Source organism: Symphalangus syndactylus, chromosome 6 (assembly GCF_028878055.3).
Source record: "Symphalangus syndactylus isolate Jambi chromosome 6, NHGRI_mSymSyn1-v2.1_pri, whole genome shotgun sequence".
NCBI lineage: Eukaryota > Metazoa > Chordata > Mammalia > Primates > Hylobatidae > Symphalangus > Symphalangus syndactylus.
In genome coordinates this window covers 84720276-84741876 of record NC_072428.2, presented here as the reverse complement: position 1 = coordinate 84741876, position 21601 = coordinate 84720276, and positions in this window count along the sequence as shown.

Sequence of the window (21601 nt, the reverse complement as noted above, 5' to 3'; positions counted from 1 at the left end):
TATAATAAATATCACCTTATAAATGTTTTATCATATATCAACTTATCAGCACTGACTGATAAGAAATGTTGTTATCCTCATCCAAGAAAATTGGCATGTATGTTAAATTACATCTAATTGGAACAAGTGAAGGCGAGTTTAAAGCAGCTCACCCAGCTCCTTATCTTCTATTAGCTATTTTCTTCTTATAAACTCCAGGTATTTTTTTCATCTACTTCATCTGATAGTAGCAATACACTCATCACTGGATCATTAGATATTTACATAATAAAATCATTTGATGTGTTTAAGGGTGGGAAAAAAAACACACCTGACTTTCATCTTTTATTTCTGTATAATTATACATACATAGAATTCTCAGAAGTAAACAAATCCCTGCTTCTCATCATCAGATAAAGACAGAAAACAGTTTATCTTTAGTTAATTGGAATGTAAAACTGTCCAAACTTTGCTTCATACTTTTAAGTTTTAAACTCTTATAAAATCATAAATAATCATAAACATTCAGAGTTGGAAGATACCTCAAAACCTTCTATCCCTCACAAGGAAACCAGGGCCAAGGAAGACATAGTTATCACTTAGCTCCTTATGACTTCTGACTTGATGCTCTCTATAGAATATTTCACCTTGCTATAAAGACTTTTCTTAAAAAAAGAAAAGAAAAAAAGTCAGCTATTTTTCAAAACTGTCCAAGCCAGAATTATAGGCTATATTTACTTAGCTGGGTTGGGGTGTGGTGAATAATTAAATTCGGCAGGAATGTGCTTCAAAATAAAAATAAAAACACAGTCCAGCCTCTTTGGCTCAACTCCTGAGACTTCAGAAAAGAAAATCCTCCTTGACTACAAACATTCACTAGAATTTGGAACGGTTTTCCACGCCTGATATAGGAGTCTATATGGCTATTGCAGATTGGGAGAATTTAGTCAGATAAATGACTCTTTGTGTTTGATTTGTAACAATGTACTTATATCAATAAACAATCCCCAAAAAAGGATTTTAAGGAAAAATAAACAACTTTCCTAAGCATAATATAAAAAATCATCTCTAAGTTTGCTTTTTAAAAATACCTTCATACTTCCACCAGTCTACCCTTACAGCATATTTTAGGTACAGTGTATTCTTCTAAGAAAATGAGGTTGAGGAGGGAATTCCTATGATACCCAGCTGAGGCAAGCCTTATTTGTGTATGAGTGATGAAATAAAGAAAAATATGCCCTCTTGTGGCTTATTTGTTCTGGTTCACAATTAATCAACAGTACTCTATTATTTCCTGAAACCCAAACATACCTGTATTCCAAGTGGAATTAAACTATTTCTTCGTGCAGTAACTGGCAAGAGCAGGTCCATACAGACAGCAGGAAGGCATTCCAAGACTTCTGCTTTGTTCAAGGTCATAAGCATCTGCTTAGCCACAATGAAATCAGTATCCCTGAAAAGGAAGATTTTCCAAATTAACCCATAAATTTATATAGATATTATCAAAATCCATTCCAAATAAATGCATTAGATAGAGTTTCTTTGCTAAATATTGAGGTTTGTTTTGGATAGACTTAAACTATCAGTTTCCACAAATGGGAGAAAATTCATGATTAGCTTTTCTGCTATATTTGTGCCTCTACTATTTCTTTGACTGCAAGACATGTTTATTTTTCCACTACAAAAAGTGAAGTATATAATAAAGCATTTAAGATAATAGTGATTTTCATTCTTGCATATTTTTATCTCCTTTTGCCCTATTTTACTCAGAAATTAGGATGTAAAAAGTGTATTACATATTGTGGGCTGCAGATATAATCAATTGTATAATATCACAAAAAATGCCCAACATGTTTTTCTAAAACAACAAAAATGAAAATGGGTTTAGTGGGGAACAGTTTCTGATCAAGAAAATGATTTTCATACAAAATGTCATTTACGTAACTTAGTAACCAAGCGAATGTCGAAGGCTTAAAACAAGCCAGGTGGCTAAATTTCTAGTTCAACTCTATAATAATAACTATTATTATTTTTAGTATTATTATTATACAGACAATGAAACTTAAAGTTAAGTGACTTAAAAATAAAATATTTACCATCTGACTGTAACTCCTTTGTTCGTTAAGTGAGCTAGTAGGGCACTTCTAATCTTCACACTTAATTTAGCAAGTTACTACCAAACTAGACCAAATTCTATCTCACTAATCAGAAAGAATAAATGCAATTTCTCAAAGTGTCCAATTTAACGTACAGAGCTACTGCTTTTCTAAGGCACACAGTAACACAGAATTATGTTGCTTTAAGCCTATTTAGTATAGTGAACATTTTGACCTTTAATGCACAGATGTACTTTCATTAGAATATTTGGAAATAATATTCATAAAACAGTTTAGGACTTTTAATTTCATTTTAATGTAGTGAATAAGATTGTGTTGTCATAATACCATTAACAAATTGTATTCTTTTTCTATTTGCCACTTCAATAAAATTATTTTTCCTTATATCAAGCAAAGTTTTACTTTTATTCTTGAGTTTATCAAAAAGAAAGTCTACATTAGGAGTCTATGATAACCCATTTATTTTTAAAAATCTCTAATTGTACTACATTTAAAACTTACAATTCTAAGAAAAGAAGATAATTACAAAAGATGATAACATAGCCATTAACTTCTGGGTTTCAGTCCAGCATGTAAGGAGCTTAGCAGCCAGCACTTCATCCCAACGACAAGTAAAAAAACTGAACAAAATGATGAATCAACAGTTCTTCTTGGATCGCTCAGAGAAGTAAGCTCACAGGGCAAATTCTGTCTACCAAATGGGAGAGACAGACAGGGGGACACAGAATCACAATTTACCAGGACAAAAATCACAGGAACCTTCTTCAGGTGGGAAAACCTGCATGGAAATTCACAAATTAATGGAGGTTCAGAGTGGACAAGTCTGAGACTAAAACACTTTAGGGAGACCCGAACAAAGGATGATCCCTACATTTTTGTGAGCTTTACATCCTGGAGCTGTAACTGGTCCTCACAAGAAGTATCAAGAAAAAAATGTCCCCTCTGCCTTTAGCAGGAAGAGAGAAAAAAAAAATAGTCATTTCAAAATACTCTGGAATATTCTGTTCTTGTTGGCAAGGCTACCCTCAGCAGAAACTATATGACCAGAGTCTAACCTGCTGGGATTTTTTCAGAGCCTAAGTCACATGGGAGAAGGGATATACTCAAAGCCAGCCTGCTCTAGCCTACCACTTTGCAAGTAGAAAATATTCAACTCCAGCCCTTTCTGGTCATCCTATCCCACATAATGGAGGGGGAAACAAAACAAAACTGAGAAGCAATGATGAAGTTCACAGTTCAGGGGCACAAGTTTAACAAAAGCCTGGGACATAACCATAGGATTGCAGGATACTTCCTCTTCTCCTGGATCTTACCACTACATTGCTAAAATTTTATCGCTGCAGTTTTTTTTATATAGTATATCATGTCCATCTTTCAACAATAACAACAAAAATTATAAACCATACTAAAGGAAAAAAAAAAGCACAGTTTAAAGAGACAGAGCAAGCATCAGAACCAGAGTCAGATATGGCAGGAATGTTGGAATTAATCAGACCAGGTACTTTAAAAACCTGTGATCAGTATGCCAAGGGTTTAATGGAAAAAGTAGAAAGCCTGGTAGAGTGATTAATTTTTGTAGATAAGCTTTATACCACGCAACCTTGCTATAATGCTCATTAGTTCCAAGGTAGTTTTTTTGTCGATTCTTTCAGATTTTCTAAGTAGATGATTATGTCATCTGCAAACAAAGATAGTTTTATTTCTTCTTTACCTATCAATATGTCTCTTATTTCTTGTTCCCGTCTTGTTGCACTAGCTAAGAGTTTCAGTACTTTTTTAAAAAGTAGTGGTGAGAGGAGATAGCATTGCTTATTTCTGATCTTAGTGATAAAGCTTTGAATTTCTCACCATTAAGTATGAAGTTAGCACTAGGATTTTTGCAGATGTGCTCTATCAAGTTGAGGAAGTTTGCTCTATTCTTGTTTGTTGACAGTTTTCATCATGAATGGGTGTTGGATTTTGTCTAATCCATTTTCTGTATTTATTGATATAATTTTATGTGTTTTTTCCTTTTCTTTTGACTGTTGATATGCAAGCAGAAAAAAAATAGCTTCATTGTTGTCAGGTAAACTCAGTCAGTGATTATTCAGCCATTTAACATTTTAATCATATTTCAATCCAGGGTTCTACAGTTTTTTGCTTTCTCCCAATGGTAGCATTTAAATTGAAAGAGGGCTTAAATAAATCTAGGAGTGGAAGGGAGATATATTGGCTTTCTAGAGCTGCCATAATAACTAACACAGAGCAGGTAGCTTAACAAGAGAAATTTACTTTCTCCCATTTCTGGAGGCTATAAGTCAAAGATCAAGGTATCATCAGGGTTGGTTTATTCTAAGTTATTTCTAATTGGTGTGTAGATGGCCATCTTTTTTGGTGTTTTTCCATCATCTTTCATGTGTGTGTGTGTCCTAATCTCTTCTTATAAGGACATCAGTTATATTGGATTAGGTTCCACCCATATTATCTATTTTACCTGACTTACTTTTTTAAAGGCTCTATATCCAAATACAGTCACATTCTGAGGTGCTAGGGTTTAGGACTTCAACATATGAATTGGTGGAAGTCACAATTCATCCCACAAAAGGAGTGAAGGGAATTTTTTGCTTATAGACATTTTCTTTCTTCCATTGGCATACATTAAGATGAATACAAAGTCCCCTGCTAGGATTTATCTTGTTTTCCCATTGTATCTGTGAAATACCTACAGTTTAGTTATGACATCCAGTTAAAAATCCCCCTTAGTCTGCCCCTTATTTTAAACACTAGGTTCCTTTGGTTAAATGATAGTAAAGGACATTAGTACCTTGCTTCTGGGCCTCTGTAGCTAGCAGCCTCACAGTTGTACCCCATAAATACAGTGGGGTAGGTTTGACCAAAGGTACAGGATATTGTATAATCCCCAGACTTTGCCAAACATTGGGAAACTGAAGAAAACTCATATTTTAATCTAACTTTTTCTTTTTCATTTTTTTCTTTTTTTGAGACAGTGTCACCCAGAAACTGAGTCGCTCTCTCATCTGGGCTAGAGCTAGAGTGCAGTGTCATGGTCACAGGTCACTGTAGCCTCAACCTCCCAGGCTCAAGCACTCTTCTCACCTCAGTCTCCTGAGTAGCTGGGGCTACAGGCATGGGACACCATACCCATCTAATTTTCAACTAAGTTTTTTACTTCTTCAACTCAGCGCTGATTTTTTCCAGAATGGTCAAACTTCATATAGCCCTGAGTAGGGATAGTCTGGTTTTTCACCTATTGTCTTTCTTAACTCTTCTTTTATGGCATATACTATATTTTTTAGAATTTACAAAGTTGAAAACAAACAAAGAGACTTTTTGTGAAAATACCAACCCTTGAATTTTGAGATACTGCTAGGCATTTAAATGAGTCTATTAAGAAATCTTAAAGTTGAAAGTTGGCTTTGTTTTATTCAATTCCTTTGTCTTCCTTTCAGTAAGTGATCACATAGTTCATGGAATACTTAGTCACCCAAAGCATGGTGAGTCCTGAGGTAATCAGGAGTTGCTGAGATAAAATATTTGTACCTCAAAAATGTTATCTCCAAAATGTATGGCATACATAACCAAAGATGCTATTTAAAATTTGTGAGACAAAGATACATAATCAATAGTTTTAGAATAGAATGATGAATGAAATATTAAGAAAATTTAGCAGCTTTTTTTCCCCACAACATTTCTCCAAATAGAATGCATGCATTAATGTTTCGAATGTAAAAATGAACTGACATGCTCAAGGAAAATTGCAGACCCCTATTACAAATATAATAAAAGTGAATCTAGAATCGTACCTCACACCCAAACAAAATAATTCCAGAGGGATTTGATCTAACAGTGAAAGGAAAAACAATATCATTTAGAAAAAAAAAAAAAAAATGGAAGAATATCTTCATGAGCTTTGAGTAGAAAAAGGTAGTTTGAACAGTACACAAAAATGTTAACCATAAAGAAAGAGTTTCATAAATTGGACTGTATTAGATTAATAACTCTGGTCATCAAAAGAAACAATTAAGAAAGTAAAAAGTCAAGCCACAGAGTGAGCGAAGATATTGTCAATCCATATATCTTCACATCCTTTACATATGCAGAATATGTAAAGGATTTATTTGAATGAGAAAAAGGCAACCTAGCAGAAACAGGGAATAAAGACTTGAAAAGACTTTTCATCTAAAGGGTATTCAACAGCTATTAGAGATCCATAAAAATATTTTTTTAATTTTAGTAAAGGATATTCAAAAGTCCAATAACTTTTGTAGTGATCAAGGAAATGCAAATAAAAACCACAATGTGATTCTACTACATACCCACAAAAATGACTAAAATGAAAAAGACAAAATGCCAATAGTTGCTGAGGATGGAAGTATCAGAATTCTCATACACTGTGGGTGGAAATATTTGTAAAACCACTTTGGAAAACCCTGAGGACTAAACTCTGATTTTTTTATCTTGCCCAAATTCCTGTTTAAGAGGTCTGAGGAGTCATGCCCTACAAATCATAAATTCTCATCAGATTTTTTTTTTATTTAACCCTGTATATTGTGACTTACTTCCCAACCTGACTCTGTCATAACATTACAAGACAAGGAAAAAAATCAACATGTTTTATCCAAAAACATGTTTCTTTGCCATATCTTGAAATGGCCCTGCAAAGCTGTCCTTTGTGGGGGAAAATTTGCAACTGGAAAGAATCTCTGTTAACATAGCTAGATCTTTTTCTTCCAGGCCCTCCCAATCCTAAAGAGATTAACTAAAAGCCTAGCGCCTTTTAAATATCTGAATAGGAAACAGTTGTCACCTATTGCCTCTAAGGGCAGCCACTATAAGACTTCAAAAGAACCTTGGTCTCCACAAATCTTAACCTGAATGTTTCCTTTCTGTGATCCCAGGTTTTTAGATAAACCCAACCAATTGTCAACCAGAAAATGTTTAAATTTACCTATATTACCTATAGCCTGGGAACCCCCACCACCCCCACCACTCTTGCTTTGAGTTGTCCCGCCTTTCTGGACCAAACCAATATATTTCTTAAATGTATTTGATTGATGTCTCATGTGTCCCTAAAATTTATAAAACCAAGCTGCACCCTGACCACCTTGGGCACATGTTCTCAGGACCTCCTGAGGGCTGTGTCATGGGCCACGGTCACTCATATTTGGCTCAGAATAAATCTCTTAAAATATTTTACAGACTTGGACTCTTCTTTGGCAACCCTTCGGCAGTATAGATTAAAAACTAAATGTTTTAATAACCTATAACCCTGCAATTCTACTCAGAGGGCCGAATAAATATATTTTCAACAAAGAAATGGACAATAATGTTCATGGCAACACTCTTTGAAATAGCCTCACATTAGAAACCACTCAAACTATTCTCAACAGTAGAATGGATGAATATATTGTGGAAAATCCACCCAAAAGAAGGTTATACAGCAACAAAAATAGATGAACTATAACTACACCAACAATGTACATGTCTTTAAGAAAATTAGTAGTCATTAAAAGCAGACACATTCACAGTAAGATTTATGGTTTTCACCATACAAAGCCTTCTCATTTCTAGGAATAAACAAATTGATGCTAAGATTCATATAAAAAATAACCCCACAAGATTAGGAGAATTGACACTTTTTGATATGACTCTTCCAAACCAATAGTAACAATTTCACTCCATTTCTTCAAGTTTCCTTTTTGTCTTTCAAAAATATTTTAAAGCTTTTTCCCATACAGGTTTTGTTCATTTCTTAATGATATCATTACTAGGTATTTTAACTTTATCACTGATACTGTAAGTAAGGCTTTTCTTTCATTATATTGGCTTACTAAATATTGTTTTTGTATATAAAGCCTATTGATTCTTCTATGTTAGTTTTACATTCTGCAAACTTTTGGAATTATTTTATTGTTTTCCTACCTTTATCATGGATCCTTTGGGATTATTCAGGAATACTATTATATAATTGAGATTAGCTTGGTTTTAAAGGTTTGGTGAAAATCTTTAATAACGATTTCTTCTGTAGAAGTATAACTTTCTATCTCTACTGGGATAAATTTAGATAAATTATATTTTCCTTTGAATGTTACCCATTTTATTTAGGTTCATCAATTTATTTGCATATTGTTGGGCAGAGTCACTTAATGTTTTCATTTTTTCTTTCAATAATTATTACCACTTGTAATTTATTACGTTTATGTTTTCTTTATGTTTTAATTTGGTTATCTAATAATTATTTTATTTTTTTAAGTTTTTTTATTAACTGGTTTAACTGTTTTTCTTTTTTAAAATTTATTAACATTTTGCTTGTCCACTAATTATTTTCTTTTTGCTCCTTTTTTTTTTTTAAAGGGTTTTCTATTTGTTCTTTAACTTTTTTGGGAATATTTACTTCAATCCTATTCCTTCTTTGATCTGTATTATTAAAAATGTAAATAGCCATACATTTTCTTATGATTACTACTTTATACCAATAGTGTCTCAAATGTAGTGTTTTCATTAACATTAGTTTTCAGAATTTTATTTCCTAATTCCTCTTTCTCCTGTATATTAATAGGAGAAGTTCTTTTATAAATTTCAGGATAAAGAGACATCATTATTATTTTTAATGTCTAGTTTTTAATTGTGTTATTTTCTAAACCTATTGTAGCTCTGTGAGAAAATGTTGCTTGTAATATTCATGGTAATTTTGGGGATTTGAAGGGCCAAATATATGTTTAATTTTCATGACTATTTCTTGTGCACTTGAGATTAAGGCATTTTTCGGTTACCCTGTATATTTGCATAAGATTATGTTGCTTAAGTCTTCTTTAACATTATCATTACCATTATTTGCTCTACTTGATTTTTGTATGGAGAATGGTGTGTTCAAGTATTCTACATTTAGTGTTTTTCAGTTTCCTTTGAATCACTTGTAGTTTCTACTACACAAAGCTAGTTGTTTTGTTAGTTGTTTAGCTATTCATAATATTGTGTATTGTGGTCTTTAGCATTATAAAGTATACCTTTTAATGCCTTTTGACCTACTGTACCTTGTCTGTTATCAGATATCCAATCTACCTTCTCTTACTTTTTCGAATACACCTTCACCCATTCCTTTATTTTTAGCCTTTTAGAATCACACCATTTTAAGTTTGTCCTATGCATTCAGCATATAATTGAGTTCTAGATTGTGAGCCAGTTTGAAAATGTTTATTTTTTGTTTTATCCTTCACTTTTTTCTTGTTGATATTGTTAATTTTGAATAGATATGATTTTCATCAGCTGAAATTGTTCATTCTCATTTTCTGCTTTTTTTCCCACTGAGTTTGATATGGTTTGGCTGTGTCCCCACAATTCCCATGTGTCATGGTAGGAACTCAGTGGGAGGTGTTTGAATTATGGAGGCAGGTCTTTCCTGTGCTGTTCTCATGACAGTGAATGAGTCTTACGAGATCTGATGGTTTTAGAAGAGAAGTTCCCCTGCACAAACTCTCTCTTTTTCTCCACCACCATCCGCATAAGATGTGATTTACTTCTCCTTGCCTTTGGCCATGATTGTAAGGCTTTCCCACCCATGTGGAACTGTACAACCATTAAACCTGTTTCTTTTGTAAATTGTCCAATCTCAGGTATGTCTTTATCAGCAGCATGGAAACGGACTAACACAGTAAGTTGCTAACAGTAGAGTGGGGTGTTTCTGAAAAGATACTAAAAAATGTGGGAGTGACTTTGGAACTGGGTAACATGCTCGGGTTAGAACAGTTTGGAGGGCTCAGAAGAAAACAGGAAAATGTCGGACAGTTTGGAACCTCCTAGAGACTTGTTTAATGGCTTTGCCCAAAATGTTGTTAGGGATATGGACAATAAAGTCCAGGCTGAGGTGGTCTGAGATGGAGATGAGCAACTTGTTGGAACTGGAGCAAAGGTGACTCTTACTATGTTTTAGCAAAGAGCCTGGTGGTATTTTGCCCTGCCCTAGAGATTTGTGGAACTTTGAACTTGAGAGAGATGATTTAGGGTATCTGACAGAAGAAATTTTCTGCAACAAAGCATTCAAGAGGAGACTTGGGTGCTGTTAAAGACATTCAGTTTTATAAGGGAAGCAGAGCATAAAAGTTTGGAAAATATGCATCCTGACAATGCAATAGAAAAGAAAATCCAATTTTCTGAGGAGAAATTGAAGCCAACTGGATAAATCTGTAAAAGTAACAAGGAGCTGAATGTTAATTGCCCAAACAATGGGGAAAATGTCTCCAGGGCATGATAGAGGTCTTCAGGGAAGCCCCTCCCTTCACAGGCCAGGTGGCCTAGGGGGAATAAATGGTTTAGTGGGCCAGGACCAGTGTCTCCATGCTGTGTGCAGCCTAGGGACTTGGTGCCCTGCATCCCAGCCACTTCAGGTGTGGCTGAAAGGGGCCATAGTAGAGCTCAGGCCATGAAAACAGACTAATACACAGTTGTATATGGATTTTATTTTATTTTACTTTTGATAATTTCTCTTCTGTTTGAATTGTCTCATATTTTCCTAGACCAGCAATAATAGGTAATTTTGTAAGAGAAGTTCGCGTATGTGGATTCTCAAGTTTCTTTGCTCTACAGTATCCTCTTCTTTTGATATACCAAAAGACAGTTTTATTCATAAATGTCTGTTTTCATTTCAGGGGAGGAAAACGATTAATGGGTCTTCTGATTTTGCAGTTCTCTTTTGTTTTCATAGGATGCTTGGTTTCCACCATTTGCTCTCTTCTCTTTCACCAGCCCCAATTTCCAAGGAATGCCTCCTCCCCAGAAGCTGTGCTTTCTGAAAACTACTAGCTTTGATCGCCTACACTTTTAAGCCCCTTCATTACAATTCCCCAGTAGTCCACGCTGTGACTCACTTCAGTAACTTCCACTAAGTGTGGAACTCTTTCTCTTGAGTCATTTAACGTTTCCTGCTATTGCTAGGCTTCACCACCATCTCCTTTCTACTCATTCTCCTTCTTAATCTTAGCCTCAGCTTGAGTTCCAGATCTGACCCTACTCATTTTTGGATGTTTATTTTATTATTTATATGTAAATTAGAGATTTTAGTTATTTCTGTCTACTTGTTAAGCTCTAGATCTGAGGTGAGTGATTTTGTGTGTGCTCCCTCTTGTTCTTTGCGAGTTTTTAGAGGCTGTGTGGAAAGCTTTAAGTTGCCACTACTCTATGGAAACCCAGAACTGAGTAGGCTTTCCTTTTTCCTTCCCACTATTTATCTATTTATTTTTTCAGAGAGGGTCTCTCTCTCTCTCTCTGTCTCCCAGGCTGGAGCTGGAGTGCAGTAATGCAATCAGGGCTCACTACAGCCTTGACCTCCAGGACTCAACCATCCTCCTGCCTTAGCTTCCTGAGTAGCTGGGACTACAGGTTTGTGCCACCAGGAATGGCTAATCTTTTTTGTAGAGAAGGGGTCTCACTGTGTTGCCCAGACTGGTCTAGAATGTCTAGGCTCAAGTGACCCTCTCACCTTATCCTCTCAATGTGCTAGGATTACAGGCATGAGCCACCACACTAGTCTCTGTCTCTCTCTCTCTTTTTTTTTAAAAACACAATTGCACTAAGTTTTTTTTTACTGATGAAAACTATATAGTAGAACAAAAGATACTATATGATTCTAAAGAATTGGGAAATAACTTCTGGATGATATTCTTGCATAGGTAAGACAGAGTGAGGTCTAATACCAAACTGAAACATTTTCATAGTAACAGGAAAGACAGTTCATCTGTGGTAAAATGAGGTAGGACAGAATTACATGCCTGCAAAGCAGGTTGGAAGTAAATGATTTGTCATGAGATTTTAGCAGTTCTCCTCATATTGTCTCTCTTTTCTCAAAAATATGGGATTAAGCTCAGTAGCTGAAGATTGGAGAGGATGTAATGAGCAGAGAGCAGAAATATGCGATAGATATCCAGAAGAGTGTGGGTGTGGTAGTCAGCAAGTTAGCATCTTGTGTGTTTCTATCTTAACTTATTGTAAAAATGTAAATATGTTCTTATAACATGTTATATGCTCAGCTGCATGTGTTTATAGACTGATTAGAGGAAGTGTTAGATTTAACTAGAATTGAAGTTTTTGCCATTTCTTTCGAATACAAAAATAATATTTTAAAAGAGACTAAACATAAAGTTTTATTGGAGTTCAGAAGAAAAACACATAACCGAACATTGTGCAGAATAGAGTACAGGCTTAAGTATATGAATAGAATATTGTTAAGAGGGCTTTTGAGCAAGATCTTGCAGGATGAACAGAATATAAGCACCTGGAAACCATGTGGGTGGAAGAGGTTGCAAGGTGAGGCTATTTCCTGAAAAATATTTCATGTGAAGCAACTCCTGATGTGAGAATGTCAGCAGTGTTAAAGGGAATCTGAAAATTTGCAATTTTTCTGGAATGAAAATCTATCAAAGTGAAGAGTAGGAAACAAGGTTGTAAAAGTAGATGTGGAAGATGTTATGGAAGGTTGTGGATGCCTGACAAAGACGCAAGGACTTTGCAGATTGAGCTAGAGAAATATTGGGGGAAAAAAAAAAAAAAAAAACTTTGAACCTAGTAGTAATATCAATGCTCTTCTCTTTAAGAAGGCTAATCTGCCAGTACCACGTTAGAAGTGGGCAATACCGGAATAAAAAAATCTTTCTTGGAGATTATTCCATATTCCAGGGTAATAAAGATCTGAACACAAGCAATGACCCATGGAATGAGGGGAAGATTCAAGTATGAGAAATATTTAAAAATTACATGTCTTATATATTCTAGATTAAAATGTCAAAGCAGATTTTAAAATAAATACTTTTTATATTACTAATTTATAAAAAAAGCACTTTTAAAAAGCTTTGAGCTCTTAAAAATGAATATATAGTTTAACACTAGAAAGGAAGAGACTCTTGCTAGACCAGAATAGACTATTACTTAATTGACCTTTTCTGCCTTAGTCATATGAGCAGCAACTTTTCCAACTTGCAAAAGGCATTTGAAATCAAAGGAGCATTACACCAAAGAACTTGAATGAATAGACCTTTTAAACTGCAGCTATTGATCTAATACAGTTAAAAAAAAAAAAAAAAAAAAGCACCAGACTCTTGGCCACTTAAAAATAGCCTTCCCGTGTCATTTGTTGATTTAGTTAGACTGAAAAAATAATATTTTGTAGAATCAGCTTTTAACTGGTAGTTAGTCCTCCAGGCCTAACCCAGCGTAAATCAGCTTAAACTTACGTACTACGTAATAACAATTTTAGTGAGGAGGCATCTTAATTCTTTCAGTGTAGGATGATGAGAAAAGGGCTCTTGATAGGTATGGGAACTTACTCCCTTCCATATTGTTGATTACTATGTTCATCAACAAGGAGAGTCTTCTTGCACAGTGGTCAAGCTAAAAGGGAGCTGAGGGTACTGAATAGAGGCTTTTAGAAGTACAGAGATCTTTGGAACCAGTGTTTCCCAGTCTGACTCATTTTCTTCCTCTAGCCTTAGGAACCAGCCTTCTTGCATCCTATTTTCCTATTATCGCTCTGACTTCCATTCTTTCCAAATATAGTAAGAACTCCAACACGCCATTGCAGTTTTCCTTGGAACTCTCTATACCTCGAAATAAACTCAGATACATTTCAAATATCCAAATAAATAGTAACATCAGGAGCTAGAGAAAAAATTAAAGCATAAAAGTTTTCTTTTTGATAAGTCATTCTAATATACGTGAGATGTTATCTCAATGTGGTTTTAATTTGCATTTCCCTAATGATTAGATATTTTAAGCATTTTTTTCATAAATATGCTAGTCATTCATATGTTTTCTTTTGAGAAATGTCTATTTAGAGTATTTCTCCATTTTTTACTTGAACTATTTGCTTTCTCACTATTGATGTGTTTGAGTTCCTTGTATACGTTGAATATTAGTCCATTAGAAATATGGTTTACAGATATTACCTCCCACTCCATGTGTTGTTTCTTCACTTTATTAACAGCATGGTGACCGTAGTTAATAAGAATACATTTGTCTATTTCAGAATTGTTCAAAAAGTAGATTTTAAATGTTCTCACCACAAAATAATGGTAAGTCGATGAGGTGATGGACATGCTAATTAGCTTAATTTAATGATTATACAAATATCAAACATCATTCTACAACATAACACTTGTAGAGTTATTATTTGTCAATTTAAAAAGTGTCCTTTAATTTTTTTTCTCTTTCCCTTATTACTATTTTTCCTTCTTCTTGACCCCACCATTTTCTGTGTTCCTTTCCCTTGACATCCCTTAGTTAGAATCAATAATTTAAACTATTCCTTTAAGTAGTGTTCAGTCTCTTGGATTAAAAAAAATCAAACTGTGGGACAATTTGTCCTTCTTTTGCCTCTTTCCCCTAAATCATGACCTAGTGCTTATGTAGCCTTACAGCAGCAGTTAAGTACCAAAGCCCTGGGGTGTGATGTCTTCAGCTTCTTCTGTTCTCCAGAACAATATGCATTATCCATGTGGGTGCTGCATGCCCTGTTAGCCTCTTCATTAAAGTCCATAATTGGAACTAGTGTTATTTTGATTTCATAAGGCCCAGCAGTGTTTCAAAATTGTCTCAGGCTTGTCTCAGCCCTCACTGTTTCTATGAAACTGTCTGAGATCTGCCTGCTATGCCCATATAGTCACAGGTCAGGCAGTTTCCTCTGCATGTATCAAAACAGTTTCCTGCTGTGACATTCTGACCTCCTTGACAGTCTCTCCAAACTGTTAGCTAGGTCTCTTTAGCTGAGTTGCGTGAAAACTAATCTTTCTGAGGAAAATGACATATTAGGATCTCCTTTACAGAGACCACTGAGTTGATGTGAATGTGCCAGTTTGGTGCATGGTTAGGGGCATAGCCTTCTTCCACACTAACTTATGTAATAAACTTTCCCCTCATCAGGTTTAAATTGGGATACATTTGACAACATCATGACTGCTTTCATTCCTTCTTCTCCTTTCTATTCTCCATGAGCTGGAAATTACAAATATTTTTCTTCTTTTTACTATTTCCAAATATGTGAACTTACCATATGTAAAACTCTTTGGTCCAGCAGGCCAAGCTTGACTCTGAACATATTAAAGGATGAGGGGGGAAAATAGACAATTTTCTTTCAGGACAATCCTGCATCACAATACTACTGCTTGCTGTAAAATCTTATTGTTGAACATCATATGCCTATTGTAGTTCTTTTCCTAGAAATTATTTCGAAAACACTCCAGAGCTCTAGGAAACAGACACTGCTGACAGACCAAGAGACAGCCAAGGCATTTGGAGAGTGAGAAGCACATGAAAAGCTTTTAAAATTTTAACCAGTTACATGTGCATAGGTATTAATGGAGTGTCTTGGGGATCTAAAGATTAAAGAAAAATACTCAAATGCTTAAAATGATTTCCTCAATTTGGAGAAGATGGCCAGATGATTGTCTAGATCACTTTTCTCCACCAAAATGTGGGTGCATCTTGACATGGGCCTGGAGCGGAGGAGGAAAAGAATGGGTACATTGCGTGGTCATTAAAATGTGTCTTCAGGCTCATTGTTTGAGGAAAACATATTGTTTTTCAAATACATATATCCACATGATTGTTATTGTTTCTGAACTTTTGCATAATCAATAATCCTATAATTAATAAATTTTCATCATATCCAATACATTCTGCTTCTGCTTTAATTCCTCATTAGCAGATGTAATAAGGAATTTGATAAGGATTTGATCTCAGAAAACTGACACCATAGAGTCTATTTAAAGAGATTTATGGCATGGAAAATCAGTAATTGTTATATACTTATCAACTTGTCCTAGACAATAGAACGAATAGTGAAAGCTATGATTAATCTAGAAATTAAAAGCTTAAACGATTTTTTTATATCCTTTATTTGTATGTTTAGAAAGTGGTTAATGTGATATATGACAGAATTACTGGTCATAAGTAGAAAGATATCGGGGTGTTTTCATCTCCTTCAGCCAAACACCATAAAAGAGGACAGGCTTTATAACTGCCTTCTCGTCTGTTTATGCAAGATGTTTCAATGCGGTAGAATACCAATTTTCATACACTGACAAGGAGGTTTCAATAAATGTCTAAATACTGTATTTTTAGATAATAAATACTTAATAACATCCAATGGTTGATTGCAGAGAAAACAGTTTGCCAAAACCAGCTGTAGAAGAAATTAAAATGATATTCTTTCAAAGTACAAATGTTTCCCATGATATTACCATGAAGGCCCTGCTAATCATTCCATTTCAGGAAATGTATGGAACAAAATGTGTATTAAAGGAAAGTTAAGACCTGGGTGAAAATTCAGAATTTTAAAAAATTTTACGTGTCAATTACATTGCTCTGTTGCCATATATCTAGATTGACTGATTGAGAACTTTTTCCCACATGATTTTGTGAAGCAGCAGGTATTTGTAAATATAAACAAACATATAAATTAGAGCAATCATGTTAACTTCATGAAAATATTCACAAAGATTTTTCTTTAATCATTAAAAAATTCATCTGTGGATTGCTTCAGTGAAATTCATCCTTACCACTCTTCAAGTTATAGAGCTTACATGGAGATAGGTCTTTATCTTGGTCATTTATTATAGGAAAAAAATCACTTAATACATTACTCATAGCCTTGCTATCTGTAATGCACGCTGTCAGTTAGACAAAAATATCCTGTTGTTGTTACTGACTTCAGATGATATTGAACATGTCTTTCAAAATTTCAATTTCATTTGTTTAAATAATATGCTAAATGATTCCCAGTTTACTCACATTCAACTTTAAAACTTGCATGTGGTAATTAACAAAAGAAAGTTCAGCAACTATTAATTACAACATATCATATATATATTAATTTACATAATTGCATTTATCAATTAACTACCCTAAGTATAAAATATTGCTTAAACATTTAAAATATTTTGATATATAATGCCAAAACAAATTGAGGCACTGCTTACCTTATTTAACTATTGTATCATGAATAAAATTTAAACATCTCTGAATGCCTAAGATTGACATAGCAACAGATATAATATTTGATCATCCATATGATATTGTAAATTTACAATACAGTAACTGCAGCAATAAAGAAGCTATAGTGTTCAGAAATTAGTGCACCATAATGCCAAACTTGAAACAAAATTAACTATTTGATTTTTGGCAAAATAATTAAATATTTTAATTTTTTTCTTGTTTTCTAGAAATTCATTCTATGCTTGTGAAATTTGTATTTGGTTTCAGATTCAGTCAAATTTTGATTTTGCTATCTGTTTATTTGGCATTTGTCAAAATATAAATTCAGCAGCTCCTTTGTACAAAATCCAGACATTGGGAATTTGAGCCTGGAGAAGCAGCACTAGTAACTTTGAGGAAATGATAAGCTTCTCTGCACTCACCTGCTCCATTGGAGCTCTCCCTGCACTGCCACTGGAAATGTGAGAAGGGTGGAGTGGCAAAGAGAGTAGGTAAGTCAAGGCAGCTATGAGCTATATCCTTCTCTCACACACATTTATGTTTGTTTGTTTATATATAGCTTTACATAGAAAAGAAAATACACACATTACTACAAATAATCTAGATATGTTCATTGAAAGAGGGTAACTTAGTTTTAGATTTGAAAGGATCAGGACCACTGAAGGAAGATAAGTATAAGGCATGTGTCCATCTCAGTCAAGTGTAGCTAAGGACAGTTGACACTCTTATGCCTCGTTAGCCTTATTTAACCAGAGATTAAAGCTACAACATTGTGTATGACCAGCTTTCCAAGTTAATAAGTAGAAATGACAAAACATATTAATTAAAATCAGTTTATAGCATACAGCATAGTATATAGTAGGAAATTTGACAGAATGATCTCAAAATTTATCTACTGATATGATTCATGGTAAAATCAAGTCTGGTGTAAGTGGTAAACTACCATTTTTTTTTTTGTAGTGCATATAGTGTAGAATTTTCAAATATATATACCTATGTATGTGTATATATATGTATATGTGTGTATATATGTATATGTATACACACACGTACAACCTGTGCTATAGAACTAAAACTTTGTGCAAATTATTGCCATCAAAGTTTACATACACAATCTTGTCCACTGGGTAAATACTCATTAGGCAATTGTGAATCAGGAAAAGGCCTCTGAAGGGATGATGGGGAGGAAGCAGGACAGTGGGGACAGACTGAACCATCATACTGCATCACCACTGATTAGATGCTCTGTTTCTCACCAGTCGATTACTTAAAAGCTTTGAAGAGCATAAAGAATTATTATTCTTTATTGATTACTTCCTTTCTTATCCTCTGATTCCTATGTTTGCTTTGACATTTTGTAGTGATTCATTTATTTCTTCCCAAATATAGTTTTTATACCAAACTATCAACCTGTAGAAACTAGAAAACTCAAGCTGTCCAATGCAATACATTAAGTCATTTTCGACAATAAATAATCAACTAGTTTTTCAGCTCTTAAGCTTGAAACACTTTATATGCAACATGTATACACATATTTAATTCCCACAAGGTCAATTAAAACACATTTTTTTAAAACGATGACAAAATCTAGTCTTCACTGCAGTTGTCAGTCTTTGTCTTGGTTATTATCAAATCTTGAAAACTATTTATAATGCCTTCAAAAATTTCCGAGAACACCAGTAGTGGAGTGATAAATCCTGGGACTACCACAGAAAACAGTGGAACTCTAGGTTTGGAATGTATTGATCCAATCTCCTCATTTACTGATGAATAAACTAAGGGTCAGATCTGTTTGACCAAGGTCACACCATTAACTAATGGGAGGCTCTGAACAACACCCATGTTTTGCAGATTCTATTATAGACCACAGCCTCTCTCAGCAGATGCTAATTAAGTAAAACCATTGTAAATCTTCCTTTGGTCACAAAACCTGGGTCTCAACATTAGGAAAGATAACCTATTAGTTATTCTTTCCTTTCTTTTTCCTATTAAAACATGGTTAATCATTATCTAGTCATAACACAAATAAATTTTAAAGTGAAAGGTGATTGTTAAACTATGATAACTATATAAGATACATTTTCTTCTTTTAATTTAATTTATGCTTTTAGGGAATTCCTTAAATCATTATTTGACATTCCAAAGTTAATTGGAAATTATCCATATGTGCATAAAAATTTTAGGATTATTAGGAGATTTCACATAGGAAAGGAACAATGATGAAGGATTCTGTGTAACTAGACCCAAAGCATAGGTCTGAAATGAATAAAATTATATCAAAGTCTATACTTTGTCTTATATTAGAAACATTTAAAAAGTTACTTAAGACATCTACAATAGATATACAAACATTAAGCAGGATTAAAGATGATAAAGCATTCACTAGAATTTAGAAATGGAAACTGATTTTTCTATTGTAGAGTAACAAGGCAAAAAATTCAAAGTTGCTATGTTAGGCTATCCCAATTATTACTGTCTAATTTGTGTGATCCTCAATACCATTAGATGTAAGCAATATATAATATTCAGGCTATTTGACTTGTTACTTACTATGGTCTTTAGTAGGATTAGGCTAAAATATTCTACTATAATCTCCTCTGTTTTTATTCATGTATTAATTTATCAAATATACTTTGAAAGTCTACTAAGAAACAGACAATATTGTAGATGCTGGAAAGAAAATGGTAAATAAAAATCATCTTTCACTTTATGATTAAGTTGGGGAGACAGATCTACTGTCAAATTAACTACAAAATAAATGTAAAAGGATTCCCTGATTCTCTACAGTTCCAATTTAGTGTCTCATACACAGCAATTATCAATCCTCTTTAACCAAAGAGGATGAATGGGCTTAAAAGCAAACAACAGTTTCTGAAAAATTAATTTAACAAGGTAAACGGGTTCCCAAAAGTAGATGTAAATATAAAGAAAGATGAGACCCAATTCTAAACTTTTGTTAATTCTGTTTCTGTTCTTCAATTTTCCTCTAGTACTTGCTAATCTCTGTGAGGACATTTTCCACATTGAATTCCCAGTTTTCCCTCTCTCTTTCCCTTTGTTGATACGTATTTTAGAGAGGACTCAGGGAGCCCACACTGTTAGATGAAGATAGAAAGCCTGGATATTTTCTTTTATATTGATACTTGAATTATGAACATAAGAGCAGTTCAACAAAACAGAATTATGTTTGCTGTTGAAATTCTTTCTTCATTCATTGCTAGGTTCGGGGCATCTATAGCAAAATACAAACTAACAATAGAAAGACATACAAATGTATTTAATATAAATTTTAAATGCATGAACAGCGTCAGAAATAGAAGCCTAAATAGACAAGAAAACTGTGTACTGTTGACGCTTGAACACAAGTTTGAACTGTGTGCATGTGCTCTTCTGCCTCTGTTTCCCCAAGACGCCAACATCAACTCCTCATCTTCCTCCTCCTCAGCCTACTTATCATGAAGATGAGAATGATGATCGTTATGATGGTCTAATTCCAGTAAATGAATAACTATATTTTATCTTCCTTATAATTTTAAAAATAACATTATCTTTTCTCTAGCTTACTTTATTGTAGGAATATAGCATATAATACATAAAACATACAAAAATATATGTGTTAATCAATTGTTTATGTTATCTGTAAGACTTATGGTCAACAATAGGCTGTAGTGATTAAGTTTTTGGAGAGTCAAAAGTTATCAGTGGATTTTTGACCATGCCTGATGCCATCACTAATCTCCTACTTGTTCAAAGGTAAACTATTTTTTTTACTTAGGCTTAATAAATACTTGGATAGTCATGGAGAAGTATGCTTGGACAAATGAGGTATGATCTAATGGTACAAATGGTATAGGGGAATTTAGCAGGGCCTGTTTGTTCAGATTCTTCTGTGTTTCTGTGTCTTTAGAAATAAAATGTTCCTTTCCTTTCATTATAGGGAGGGCACCTCTCAAACGAGGGTCTTATGATTTATTTCAGGGGAGAAGGGCAGAAAAAATTCATAGTGACTTTCCTAGATTTTGTTACCTGCTTCTGATGCTTTCTTAAATGCCGACATGCCATATTTTAGAGTAACTTGTCTTGAACCCCACCACTGGAAAACCCTTCAACCTCAGAATAGCAATGTGTACCTGTTAAACTTGTATTTTTCCTGAAACAAATTGCAGGGCAAATCAGTTCTTCTTCAGAGAAATATGGTACCTATGTGGTTTCTTTCACTTATCAACTTTGATATTGACTTAGGTTAAAAAAAGTCTGTAAATGCATGTGCATGCACCTGTGTGTGTGTTGCATGTTTGTATTATTAGATGTGAGGAAAATATTTCTTTTTAATATTAAAATTTTATAATGTTGAAATAAATTAAGCTTTGTTTAATGATTTACTACAGATAAATTTTTGATATTAAAACTTCAGCTCTGGTAGCAAGGTTTTCTTTTAAAATCTAATTTATAGATTTATATTAGTGTCCTCAAATAATGAACTATTTACTCTTTATTTTTAGGTATTTTATTTCTGCTTGATTTAT